The sequence below is a fragment of the Pteropus medius genome, unplaced genomic scaffold (genome assembly GCF_902729225.1).
Source record: "Pteropus medius unplaced genomic scaffold, Ma_sr-lr_union100, whole genome shotgun sequence".
NCBI lineage: Eukaryota > Metazoa > Chordata > Mammalia > Chiroptera > Pteropodidae > Pteropus > Pteropus medius.
Window position 1 is genome coordinate 17,676,144 of NW_024349801.1, and position 14,522 is coordinate 17,690,665.

Consider the following 14,522-nt stretch of genomic DNA (forward strand, 5'->3'; position numbering starts at 1 on the left):
CATTTAATTAAAATGCCAGCAACAAGGCAAAGCCGCCCACTTTCAACCCAGTTGCCTCTCGAGTCCTCATCATCCTTCGCTCTGCTTGGCATCCCAGAGCCGGCTTCTCACTCTCGGCTTCTCACTCTAGGTTGGGGCTGCTGGAGAGTCCTAGGACTCCTGGCCTCTGCTCTGAAGAACAAAGTCTGGAAACTATGTTCAGGAATCTGCATGACCCAAAACCAGGGCCGAGACATCTCCTGGTTCCCTAGAAACAGGGATGCTGCCCCACCTCCCAGAGGTAAGGACACGGTGCAGGGGAGAAAAACCCACCCCTTCCTCCTACATTGGGGTTGGCTAGAGACCAGTCCTGGACCCTCCTGACCCTTTCTTCTTCTACCTCATCTGAATCCCTATTTCTAAGTCTCTTCTCTGCATCCCTCGGGTTGGATCTCTTTTCCCCTTGATGATGTCTGCTGATTAAAGGAATGCTATGCTCTGCACTGTCCATCCAGAGATATGGCTGACGAGATGGAGGACAGGGGATTGACAGGCAGCCAGGAGGAGATTCCCACGGGAGTCGGCCCGGATAAGGACAAGGGGAGTGAAGAGGAGCAAGTGGAGGAAAGCTTGGAGGGAACTGGAAACCAGCAAGGCAGCTGAGTAACTGTCCCCTTTGGTGACCATTACCAGCCCCAACCCTGACTCTGTGCACCATAAGGCAGGGAAACTTAAATTCATTGTTTGAGGTTTTAGTCATTTTTTAAAGCCAAAAAGCACTTAATTTAAAAATATAGTTGACATATAAGTTTAAGACATACAATGCATTGATTTGAGACACTTATATATTGCACTATGGTTACCGCTGTAGAGTAAGTTAATACCTATATCATGTCACATAATTATCATTTCCCTTTTGTGGTGGGGACAATTAAGATCTAGTCTCTTATAAAACTTTGAAGTTTATAACAGTATTGGCACTTAATTTGAAGAAGGAGAGGATACTCCATTATCTGCTGTGAATTCAGTCTGGGCTCTAAACCTTCTATTCCGTGGAGGATGTGGGCTTTCATCCACACCCATCTACTGGCAAGAATGGAAAAGCAAATTCGCTCTTGGGGCTCCTGCCAGGCTGAGAGCAAAGTGCAGAGTGTCCTTCCGGGTGACGAGAAGTGAGAAGGACAGTGACCCAACCACCAGATTCAATGGAGAGACAGAGCCCCAGTTCGAGGCGTCCAGACCCAGCGTGGCTAAGTGCTAGGCCGACTGTCCTTCTCAAGAAGAGCAAAGCCTTTGTAGCCACCTGCTGCAGCCCTGCCTGCGCCTGGCTGGATGACACTGCGAAGTCATTTAACTTCTCTAAACCTTCTGCTTCTACTTTAAAACGTTCTGTATTTTTTAAATGAAAGACTAAGCAACACCAGAAGGGGAAGCGCAGAGCTCAGAGCCTGATGCCTGGTTCGCTCCCTTCCCATTTGCCCACCCCCTCCCGAAGTGCATGCTTCCGAGCATCTATGTCGCGAATCTTCTCATCCTGTGCAGATGCATTTTATTTTTGTGAACGAGTCACTTGGGGTTCAAACTGCTGAAGAATTAGGGAGAGTCTGATCTTGGTTCTGACACTGAAAAGCCATGTGGCCCGGGGTAAGCCACTTGCACTCTGTGGGCCTCAGTGTCCTCGTCTGTGAAATGGGGATGTGTGGCTCCATCGCTTCGAAGACCCCTTCCATCTGAAATTGCAATTGTATGTCTCCCACTGGGGAAGGTTATCAGGGATCCACGGCGCACCTATCAGTGCACAAAAGTTGGATGAACTATTTTGTGTACATCCAGATGTTTCGAGGAATGGGTCAGTGCCTAAAGAAAGCAGATGTGGACTTTCAGGATGATGACTTTGAGAGACAGCAAATGTGTGACTGTATTTTCAGTACAGGTAGGATCATTCGTAATCAGAACCAGGAGGTGACAATAGCAGCTTGAAGAATGCGGCGCTGTCTCATTTTAGCTTAAGAAATCATGTGACTTGTGCAGCTCACACAGCCAATTAGGGAAGAGCCCTCCATGCTAGAAGACCAGGACCCTGCCCCACTCCAGTTCCATCAACGACACTCACTTTGATCAACATTTCCACCCTTTGATCCCCATTTTAAATAATGAAGGTAGTTTCTGTGGCATCATCATAAACGGCAAATCAGAAATGCAGCAAATTAGAAATGAGGCTCAGAGGCCGGAGGGGAGTTCTGCCAGTTTGGGGGAAGGGGAAGATAATTAAGGAAATCTAGTGAATTAAGCTTTCTGAGACGAGGCACAAACATCTCTTCAGGAACAGCGACATCGTGTTAGCTTATGTTCTGCCAAAAAGAAAGGCAGGGCAGATATCCTTGGGGTTTTCAGCCTGGTAAAACACATCTGGCAACTATGCCAAATATTTAAGGGTCATTAAAATCCCAAACTCCCTGTGCCAAGAACTTTTCTCCTTTGTTATTCAAGTGCAGAGCAGTTATGGAAAATGTGTTCCATATGGTTTGTGCTGCTGCATTCCTATTTACTCCATCAAATCACTGCTTTGAAAGAGCTATTTGATGTCAAAGATGCGTTAAGATTTTATAGACTTTCCCAATCCAGCTTTTTAAAGATTCTCTCTTTGAACCAGAAATGCCTGCTGAGAGTAAACAGAACTGAAACCACAAAGGGTCAAGGGCTTTATTGGAAACAGAGATCACCGCCTAATCAAGGACTTTCAAAGGTTTGGGGCCAAGACGCATTTCCAACTGCTTGCCAAACAGCTCCATTAAAGATCGTGTTCCCCACGTAAGTTACACTGAAATAAATGTTTTAATGTATTCATATTTTATTAATAATGTAACACCCTCACCCACCACCTCCCACCAAGAAGCGGGGACACAAGACAGTCAAGCACTTAAAATATGAACAGAACTTTAGAAAGTTGGAAAATTTATCTTTAAGCCACAAATTGCAATTCTTTCCAGGGATCCTCAGCATTGAGAAAATGAGCTAAGAGACAAAGACCTTGGAAAAGCTCTCAGGGCCAGAGACAACAGACCCTCCGAACACCGGAGCTACGAGGTCATTCAGTAGTAGCTCTCATTTTACAGGTGGGGAAACTGAGGACGAGACCCCAGGACCAGCCAATAATGGGAAGAGAAGTAAAACCCAGAAGCTCCCAAATTGGTCCCTTCTTTTCCTCTCGACTGCCTTCAACCTCCTCCAATGCATCGTCGTCTCTTCCTTGGCAGCCTCTTGCCAATCCCCCCACGACCGCCCTTCTCCCCATCATACTCCTCCCCCACCAAGCAGCCAGGGTGACTTCTGTAAAACTGAAGCCAGGCCATATCACTTCTCTGTTCAAAACCCCTCAGCAACCCAACTGTCCAACCTTCCACCATGCCTCCTCACCCAGGGCTGCCCCGGCTGACCTGCCCAGTGCCGCCAGGTGCCAATGACCCATTCGCACTCTGCTCCGCCCATACTACTCCTCCCAGCTCCTGGAGCCCACAAAGCTCATTTCTGCCCCGGGACCCCTGCACTCTCAGTCCCTTCTGTCAGAGGTGCTCTTCCCTTCTCTGCCCAGCTGATCTTTCAGCTCTCAGCTTGAGCTGTGCTTCTTCAAAGAGCTCTTTCCTGGCTATTCAATGTGGGAGAAAAAAAGAAACACGACCTTCACTAAACTTGTCTCTGTACATTTATCATCCAAACCCCACATTAAGCAGGGAGTTTCATGAGGTCATGAAAAGAGGGACTAGGTGTTGTTTCTTCACTATAACTCCTGTGCCCAGAGCAGTGCCTCCTCCATAAGCGTAAGTAAGTCACTCTCCCATCTCCCAGCCGCGGGGGCCTTCGTTCGTGGGAAAGGACTCTAAAAGCAGCCTCTGCTTACGTTTGGAACCCAACTCTGCGTGCTCGCCCTCTCTCCCCGCCCCCCTTTCTCTCCCTAATGCTGCCTTCTTACTCCATTCAGGGAACCTGCTTTTGGAACTCACTCCCATCTGTTCCCAAGTCCAACAGTTACTCTGAGATCTCAGGGTCTCCCAAGTGTTTAGAATGTAACACCATCAGAGGAAGTTCTGAAATTTAATTGGGATCCGAAAATTCAAAATATCAATAACTTTAATGGTGGATCTTGAAGACAGCCATGTGATGGGGGAGCCTACCAGGCCATGGGTCATAGGGCATAGAGACTTTCCCCTGGGATTCCAGGTCCTTGCCTTCCCCATCACGGAGAACTCAAGCTGATCAAATTGACTTCTGATGGCAAATGCCTACGGCTTTAAGTGACTTCTTCATTTCCCATGTATCTTTCTTGAAGTTAACATAAATATTTTTTATTTGCATTTTTGTGTTGAGTAAAAATAACACTGGCTTGAGATAAAATGTATGTGAATCACAGATTATACAGTCAATCTCTATCTTTGCCAGGAAGTCCTGATGTAAGCAGATGAATATCTTGGGCCAAAAGCTTGTAAAGAAGATCAAGAATCTACAAATTGAACATTTATTCCTTCAGTCATTCCACAAACACTTTTTGAGAACTTAGTATGTTCCAGATATTTACTGGGGACCCTATGATGAACAATGACTAATATGGCTCCCCAGAGGAAAGCAGATATTAGGCAAATTGTCACCCAAGCACTTACTTAGGGGTTATCTGCCTGGTGAAGATCACATGATATCGTGAGAACACATTACAGGAACCTGCTCTAGGCTGGTGAGTTGGAGCAGTCCTCCCTAGGGAAGGGAGCAGCAGCGGAGGGGAGGTCTGCACTGGGAGACGAGTCAGTGTAGCTGAATGGGCACTGGCGAGAGCCAGAAGGACAGCCCCCAGCCCAGCTCCAGCACCATCCATTTGTGTGACTCTGTGCGCACCCCTCTTCCCTCTCTACTGTGCCCCACTGAGTTTCCAAACCCTTCTGTCCACTTCTCCTCTCCCTCCACTCCCACCGCCACCTTCCCCAATCTGATTCTGTTGATCTTTGCCTTGAATGATATTCCAACCGCCCTCACTCAGTGTCCCTGGCCCCAGATTCTTCTACTTTCTATTTCAGATCCTCTCCCCAAGCATAGTCTCAGGCCATTGGGGGCTAGGAGGTCCTGGGCAGTGTCCAAAGGAACACATTCATCTAAAGAAAAGACCTTATAGAAAGGTTCGAGCTGGTGCCATGATGACCAGGTGCAAAGGGCAGCAGAGAAGGAAGAGGTTACAGGGGGTAGGACTCCAGCCAAATGTGATGGTGAAAGGGCCAGAGGAGGCACTGTGGGGGCTGGGGAGGCTGGTAGCACAACAGGGGTGAGCAGACACCATCACCAGGTTGTGTGGCATCGAGGCGCCCCATACCCTTCTATTCTCATAAGTGGGTGCAACCTCTTCCCCAGGATCCATCAGGACACATAAGTGAGTTTAAATGTAAGTGAACAGAGAGGAACATATCTAAAAGGGCTTGAGTTTCAGCTCCAACATTCCTCTAGGAATGATTTTGGCAAGAGATCTATTCCCAAATCCATGGTATGTTGAGGACAAAAAAGAGAGAAATAAGATAGGGGAAGTCTCTCTGAAAGGAGCTTTGACTCCCAGGCCTCAGAAATATAATCTATCTTTAAGCCACTGGATGCTCTAGTAAAAATATTTTGTAAATAATTTAGCACCCCAAGTAGTACATTCTAAACGGAAAACACTGCCTGCTGAGAGGAGGGTCATGGAGGCTCCACAGAGAAGAGGGCTCTGGACTGTGAGTCCCACAAGGGTAGGGACCATGGCTGCTGGCCACCACCAGACCTCTATCACCTGTATGGTCCCTGGACCATGGAAGGTACTCAGGGATTATCTGATGAACAAATGACATCCTCAGGAAACACACATACCAACATATGACCATAATCATGGCCCACTTTTGCAACCTCTGTCCCCTCTTTTATCCCCTACCAGTCACTCACAGGTTAAGGAAATTACTTCCCAGACTCTAGGCTTCTGAAAAACGTATGCTAGGAAGCATATTGTACTGGTTAAGGACAGATAAAATGCAAAAGCAAAAAAAAGTATGAATGAAGGGTGATTTGTTGAGTAATATTTCCAAGCTATGTCATCCCTCAGCTTCCCCCTGCAGGTCAGTTCTCTCTAACTTCCCATGAATCTACCTGTCTAGAAGGGAGAATGCTGCATCCAGGATCTTTATTCAACAACCCAGAGGCAGAAAAAAAGATCTCTTCCTACTCCAGTATATATAAGACCTAGGGAAGAAATTGATTGGCTGGTTTGGGTCCCACCCCTTGGACCAAGCTTTTGTGGCCAAGAGAAGAGTATTATGATTGGCTAGGTTTGGACTTATGGCCAGAGGAGCTGGTTCTATAACTTACAACTTCACAAGAATTACATGGAATGGGCCAACTGGTATACCTCCCAAAGAGGAATCTGCTGCCATATTACCATCATCAGGAGGAAGAAGAGAAGGACGGAAGGTAATCTAACAGATAAGACCAATAGATGCCCCGCCCCCCATGCACCAATCTCCTCCCTGCTCAGAAAGTCTTCCATTATTGCTGCAGCCAGCTGGATGAAAGAACATATGGACAATCATTCTCTAGCATCTTATATAAAATATGCTTCCAACTATTCTCCACATAGCAGGGAGGCCAAATGCCATAACAAAAATATAGGCTTTGGAGTCAGATAGATCCAAGTTCAAATCTTGGCCTCCCAACATGCTCAGTATATAATCTTGGGTAGGTTACTTAAATCCCATGAGCTCTATTTCTTCATTTGCAAAGCAAGCAGCAAGACCTAACACATAATATATACTGAGGATTAAATGAGAAAAGTATGTGAAAGGCTTGGCATACATTCTCTGACACAAAGATGTCAATAAACATTTGCTCGATGCATGAATTAATTAATTTGAATGTCACAGGTCAGATAAGACCTGGCTAAATTGTCCTACTTACATCACTCAGAAGCAGAATGAGTTTTTCCTTTCTAGTATAAATAGATGGTGACATAAAGTTCTAGGACAGAAGAAGTCCAATTGGCCAAGTATGGGTCATGCAGGCTGTAACTGTCCCTGTTTTATAGATGAAGAAACTGAAGCTCACAAGAAAAAAAAAAAAGGCAGCGCCCCCCAAAAGAAATCCAAGTACTCTGACCAACAGGAGGAGAGATAAATGGAAGAATATGAGCCTACACTGAACCACGGTTAAGCTGCCAGGAAGAACTGGCTAATTACTGCTCTCTAATAAACAAGCAATGACAAAACTGCCTTTCCCCTGCATGGAGAGTATACCTCTTCCAGACAACACTTGTCCTGAGCCTCACCTTCGCACTCTAGGAGGAGGAGCCAGGTACTATTAGCTCCTTCTACAGTAAATAAACTCAGAATGTTTAAGTCACTCAATTAGGCCACATAAGCATCAAATGGTCAAAGCCTGGGTCAAAATTGGTTCAGTCTGAGAGAAAGAGGTAAAACTGAAATGGCCGTGGCACTCTTTTTATTATATATTGAAGCAAGCTGTCAGTTTTTACACAAGCATGGACTCTGAGCATGGGAGTGGTCTTGAAGATCAGTAGACACAACCCCTGCCCAACTTGGAAAACTCCCATCAGCCTCCCTGAGGTGTGGGATTGGGGCAGAACCAGAGTTAGAGACCCAACCCACAACCATTCCCCCTAGGGGGCAAAAAGCACCAAATAGACCACCAAGTCAACAAATGTATCAACCCAGGTATAATTCTTGAAAATAAAAAGTTCTTGATCTACAATATCCCTAACACTGTAGTAAGGAACTTAAGAATCTAGTACATTGTATTAGATTATCGAGAAGTATGAATTGTAATAAAAACATCTGTCATTGAGTAGATGCTTCATGGTTCAAGATTTTGAGGTCTAAGTTTTAGACCATGATATATGAAAGGGATATGGCTACCCATCGCCTCCTACACCTTCTGAAAGACTGGAGCTTTCTCTGCATATATACATATGGAGAGAGAGAGAGAAAGAGAGTGGTCATACGGTTTACTGTCCAGATCGGAACACTTAAGAGTCAAGGCGCGTGTTACTAATCATTATGCCATGACCACAGATAAAAAACAGGACTGTCCTGGGCAAACCAAAACAGTCACCGTAGTTAGAGGAACAACCGAAAATCATTCAGTCACACAGAGCAAATGTCAACTGTTTGATGTATTCCTCGAAATATCTTCCCTCTTTATCAATCTTTTGTGACCTCAATTTTTCATGTGATACTTTGACAAACTGCTCAGGGAAAAATGCAGATACACATATGTTCTCAGTAAAGGTTTTACATGATTACTAATTTAGTTAAAATGGCTTTTAGACATTGTCTTTGGATAATCTAAGTTGGCTACAGACAACAGCACAGTGGGAGGCTAATGGAGATTTAGCAACCTGCGGCTAATTGTAATTTCCTCTCTAGATCATTTTCTTTTGTCTTTGAACCCCCCATCTCCATTTGAGTCAGGTTTGGTTCATTCACAGCTCCATCCCAGCTCCCTCTGAGGCCAAGAATGGTCCAGCATTCTTGGACCAAGAATGGACAGCAGAGCAGAGTGATTCAGGACATAGCTGGGACTGTGAAACCTGTCACCTATCCAGACTGGAAATGAGCCCACTGATACAGTTGGACAGAATTCTATTTTCTTCACCCAAACATCCCTACCTGTGATGACTTGGTGGGGGAGGTGAGTATCCACAGAGGAAATGAAACCTAAAGAAAATGAACTTAGTAACATTGCGACCGTTTCCTCAAAGGGAGAGTTTAGTGATTCGACAAGTGTCAGGCATGTTCCAGGCCTGGGGATGAAGCTCCCTTCAGAGAGGGCCCTGATGGAACCACATCGACTTGTGCTGGTCAGATTTTGGATCCTCTTAAATTCTTAGGTGTAAAGAGGAAATGTTCACTTAAACAAGGATATCGGAAAGCTTTGACTTGAGATTCTTCTGAAATCAGTGGATCTTCCCAAAGTTTTCTACAAGAAGTCAACTAGTTAGATGAACCCTAGAAATGGATATTTGTAGAACCAGAAGGGACAAGTGAGGAGTTCAGAAAATAGGCATGAAGATTGGAAAGAGTGAAAAGCCAACAAGTGAGAGAGCCTAGTGCATATAAGAACAAATTTATGAAGTCTACAGCCCTGCCACCCTGAACAAGCCCGATCCCGTCTGATCTTGGAAGCTAAGCAGGGTCGGGCCCGGTTAGTACTTGGATGGGAGACTACCTAGGAAGACCAAGTGCTGCTGGCATGAAAAATAAAAAATAAGAGACTGTAAGCTGACAAAGTCCTTGCAATCTGAGGTCAACCAAGGGTTGCCTCACCTAAAAAAAATAATAAAACAAATTTATGAAAAGTCTCTGCCATTCTAAAGGAACATAAATAAATTTTGAGGTATCTGGAATCCTGAGTGATGGCAGAAGACGGGAGAGAAGACCAAAGAATCATGGTTTAGTGATCTTAAATCTAAGCTGCCGAGAGCCGCTGGATTCCGGCAGTGCTTCTGGGTCCCCCACATCTGGGAGTGAGTGTCAGGGCACAAGGGCTTTAGACAGGGCTCTGGCTTCCCAGTTCCATTTCATCCCATAAACATTGAAACTCCAGGTAAAATTTCATCTGAATAAGAGTCAATTCTCAAATATTTGGTAACTAAAGATTCTAATACCTGACAGACCTGAACCAGGATATGAATGGACTTGCCAAGGCCAAACACAAAAATAATAATACAACTAAAATAGCAATCAGATCTCCTGGCTCCGGTCCAGCACTTTCTCCATTACACAATTTGACGTGAGGGATCTTTCCAGATCCTCGAATGAGAAAGTGAAAGAGACCAAAAATCAGAACCTTAGTTTTTCCCATTGTTGGCCAAGAGAACTCTGATCCCAAATGTCTCTCTTCCTCTCTCTCTCTTCCTCTTCCCACCCCCGCTCCCTCTCTCTCACACACACAGCTCACCTTGGAACCTGAGAAACCTGTCACACTAACTCCAGGGTTCAGTAGTACCCAATACATGTATCTTATAGGCAGTTGTGGGCAAAGAATCATTTTGATCTGTTTAATCAAGATGAGATGGGGAAAAATTTTATTGGTTATTTACAGCACCTCACTGTCTTCCTGGCCCTCCAAAGGAAGGACATCTATAGCAGAATCCTCAGTTTTGCTAACTGGGATGATAGAAATATCAATTGGTAAAGATAAGAAAAAAAGTCTTAAATTGCTTGAAATCTAGAGTCCATAAATTACAGCCTGCGGACCAAATCTGGTCCACGTCCTGTTTTTTGTAAATAAAATCTCATTAGAACACAGCCAAGCCTATTCATCTTCTTATTGTCTGTGACTGCTTTCAAGTTACAAGGACAGAGCTAGGTGCTTGTAAGAGAACATATACCCCACAAAGCCTAAAATATTTGCTATCTGGCTCTTTACAGAAAAAGTTTGATGATCCCTTCTCTAAATAAAGGTCTACAGAAATCAGAAGAGCCCAGGAAGAGAAGGAAGACGGAGGAAAACAGCCTGAGAGGGGAAGAGAAAGAAAGACAGCTGATGGAGAGAGAGGGAAACAGGGGCAGAGTGACCTGGCAACTGCCATGAAGAGAAACACTGGAAAACGAGATGTCTAAAATGGGTTCCTGGAGTTTTGCTGTGTAATGTGCATACAATATATTCCTTTGGTCCCCCTGAGGAAAAGGCTTCAGTTAAATAAAAACAGCATTATTTTTCAAAACTTTCAGAATGTATTTGTGATTTTTACTAATGCCAAGTTTCATGAGATTTGCCTATAGTTAGAAGGTTAGTTGGATAAATGTAGGCACAACCCAAGGAGGGCTATTTACATTTGGGTAAAAAAAAAAAAAAAAAAAAAACTTTCAACAAATGCCTAATAGTAAATACAGGGAAATTGAGACTTTGTCCCCAATTCTCCATTTCCAATGCCATTTTGGGCTGGCGCTGAGATGCCTGTAGCTGACAGAAGAAGCCATGGTGCGCTCAACACAATAATAATGGTGACTAACATTTGAGCCCTGGATATGTTATCAGATACTTTCTATTCGTTACCTCATTGAACCTTGAAGAGAACCCAGCAGGACTCACTGCTATTAGCCCCATTTACAGATTAAAAAGCTGAGTCTCAGAGAAGGCAAGTAGCTGTTATAAGTGCCAAAGTGGAGATGTAAATCTGACTGCAAAGGACACCCTCATGGTTTTGCCTCCTTCCCCATTTCCAGAGAGTTCGAGGCTACAAATTCACCCAGAGATGCTGGCCAGAGGCCAACCCCCATTGTCATAGCCTAATAAGCCCAAAGGCCTTGGATCCCAGCCCTGTTTTCTCACCATAAACCCTGTGTCCTTCCTCTCCTACTGTTCTCCTCCTTTTCCACAGAACCCCTATTTTTCACGACACCCAAGCTCTCCTTCGAACTATTCCTTGAATTCCTGCTCCCTTTCCATAGCATTATTTTTACGCATTCACTTCCTAGAACTTAAGACTGCTTAAAAAGACAATATAGTATAATATATATACAATATAGCACAATCACAAATCAAGGAAAGTATGTTTCTAAAGGCAACGTAACACTGGCATTGATAAAACAAAGTGTTCCATAAAGTCCTATGTGAGAGGTTGAAAAAGCACACAGTGAGTTTCCTAGCTGCCAGCACAAAGACAAATCTACGTTCACACAATTGAAGCAAAGTGGTTTGTTTGTTTGTTTGTTTGTTTTCTCAGAGAGGCACAATTATTTCTCATTCTGAAACAAGAAAGTCCATTCTCTGCAGGGTTCTTAAAAGGATACCATAATATGTGGTGAACAGGATCTTCTCTAGGCCCTTCCTTATTTAGTCAACATGTTTAGCAATGTTTATTCAACATTTAACGAATATCTACTGAGTGCCTACTAGGAGTCTGGCACTGTTCCACGCATAAGAAGCACACTAATGAACAAGAAAGGCACTGACCCTGCTCCCATGAGGCAGATGCTGGTATAGTCAGATGGCATCAAACCAAAGATCCAGTTAAAGCCTTCAAACCAGGGGCCAGGGAGAGAAGTGGAGTAGAAATGCCACTCTCCAGATGGGCAGCTTCCAGATATCTAACGACATTGGATATGACATGAAGTCACTGGGATAAATGTGACTTGTAGCCTCAGTTTCTAGAGTGCTGGTATATGCAAAGATGTGTCTGTATGTACATACTATGATACAGACAGACAATATGATACTTATTAAAAGCCTGCCCTTCTCCCTATTGCCTCTCACCAAGCCTTCCTGGAACATTTATCAGCCTGCTGGCCACTGCGGGGTTCTAAGAGCTGACTTAGAGGAATAGATGGATGGACCATATCCTTCAAGCTATTTCCTACCAGAACATAGTATATTCTTAAACCTTGATCATGTTATAGAAATAACATTTTTTTGTTGAAAAATAAAACTGCTCCTCAGCCCTTGGAACAAATGCCAGGGACCACCAAATCCCTAGTGTAGATTTTTCTTCCCATGTGAGATTTCACAAGGGAAAATATATCACCTTAGGAATTTCAACATTAAAGAAAAGGTAGGGGACCAGTCCTCAGTTCTTAAGCTTTAGATCTAAGACTTTTACTTTCTTCAGTTCCCAAGGAGATCAAATGAGATTCATTCTGGCAAGCAGACCCCAGAAGTTCAACAAGTGTCTGCATCGCCAGCGATGGACATTTTGTCAAACGAACAATACCCTGAAGATTTCAGATGTCTCAGATTGCGATCTGTTGATTCATAACTTGGAAAAGGTTGAAACTATGATACATATCTGAGTGGAGATAAAAGTTCAAAGTGATCCCATGGGAAGAGACCTAATTTTACAGTAAGCCAGAGAATGTAAGAAAGAAATTTAAAAACAACAACCAAAAAAAAACCTCGCAAAGAACACACATTCCTAATGGCTTCCACAGGAAGCTGCAGGATCACCTCTGTGTATCTGTTTCAAGAACCTAGCACAGCTAGAGTGTTTGTGAAAGGTACGCTACAAGACAATCGACGGTGCACTCCAAGTGCTTGCAGTGTCTAAATCTGTGCATCAGAAAGCTTGGCTGGGAGAGCAATTGGGATGTAAATTTTGCTTCTCACCACACCCAAATAAAACAGTTATCAAAAAAGAAAGGAGAATAGGGAGAGTTTAGAATGGCAAATTCTGCTTCTGATTAGGTCAGAGTCCAGTGTGAACACGATCCCTACAGACAGAAAAGTCAGGCCACCGCAGAGGTCACCATTCCCACCCAAGCAAAAGGAAGAAAGCGACATAGACAGAACTGTTATTAATAGAGTATCTGCTTTGTGCCAGACCCTATTTACATTTGTTATCTATTGCTAATAACAAATTACCTCAACGTTTAGCAGCTTAATCACACTTATTTTTCAGTTTCTGGAGGCCGGCAAACGAGGCGTAACCTTCACTGGGCGCCTCTGGCTCAGGATCTCACACCGGCTGTAACTGAGGTATTAGCAGGGTCTGCAGTCAATGCAAGGCTGTACTGGGGGAAGATCTGGTTCCAAGTTTATGGCTGTTGGCAGGCCTCCAGTGCTATCTGATGGAGACATCAGTTTCTTGCCACATGGGCCTCTTCGTAGGGCAGCTCATAACATGGCAGCTGGCTTCCCTCAGAGCCAGTGAGAGAGCATAAGAGGGTGCCTGAGATGGAAGCCACAGTCTTTTTGTAACCTAATCTTGGAAGTGACATCCCACCACCTTTGCCATATTCTTTTCATTAGAAGCAAATCAGTAAGTCTGGCTAAATTTAAGAAGGGATCACACAAGGGCACAAAGAGTAGAAGGTGGGCATTTGGGTGGCTATCTAAGAGGCTGCCAACCCACGGGGCTAGAGATTTTACATGTTTATTGAAAACAAAACAGTGTGGAGATATTCTTTTCCTAATTGTGCAAGCTTTGTCGCTGAGGCCATGGACATTTGAGTAAACTTAAGGAAACCTTACGCTTTGTGACAGAGCCAGGATTCAAAATGAAGAACCCACACACTTCCTGCAACATCACACACTGGGAAGCAGAAAACTACAGAGGGGATTCTCTTATACTCTTCCTTAGCAATTTCTTCTTCATTTTGGAGGAAACCAGTATTTTAAAAGGGTAAATTAATGTCTAGTGTAGCACGACAGTTTCCCACAAATTTGTCTTATTTGCTGCAAAAATTATTATAAGATATTTTGCATGGAACACTAATAAAGTAAGCATTTAAAAGTCTATCTGCTCTAGGTCAAACGGCAATGAGTAGGTACAACAGGGTGGAGATGGGACAGGTCTCTATCCACTCAACCTCCCTCTCTCACTCTCAGAAGCCTGAGGCTCTGATAAGTTTGAAAATATCTGAGTACAGTAGAAATGACAGTAAAATCTATGAGTACAGAGCTTTAGAGTCAGAAAATCATCACCTAACAGCTGAGGGGTGGTAGGCAAATCACGTCTCCAATCTCAGACTCTCTCTTCTCTCTGAAATAGTGGAATAATGGTGATTACTGCTCCATCTGGAGACAGAAAT

The 14,522-nt window shown here is 44.1% G+C and overlaps 1 long non-coding RNA gene and 1 pseudogene across 20 annotated transcripts in view; one reads left to right on the plus strand and one right to left on the minus strand.

The window, feature by feature from the left end:
- LOC120623021 (uncharacterized) overlaps positions 1 to 14,522 on the minus strand; it is a 560,047-nt gene that overhangs the window by 381,467 nt on the left and 164,058 nt on the right. The gene's annotated exons all lie outside the window — the stretch shown is intronic.
- LOC120580963 (uncharacterized) lies at positions 9,126 to 9,244 on the plus strand (annotated as a pseudogene).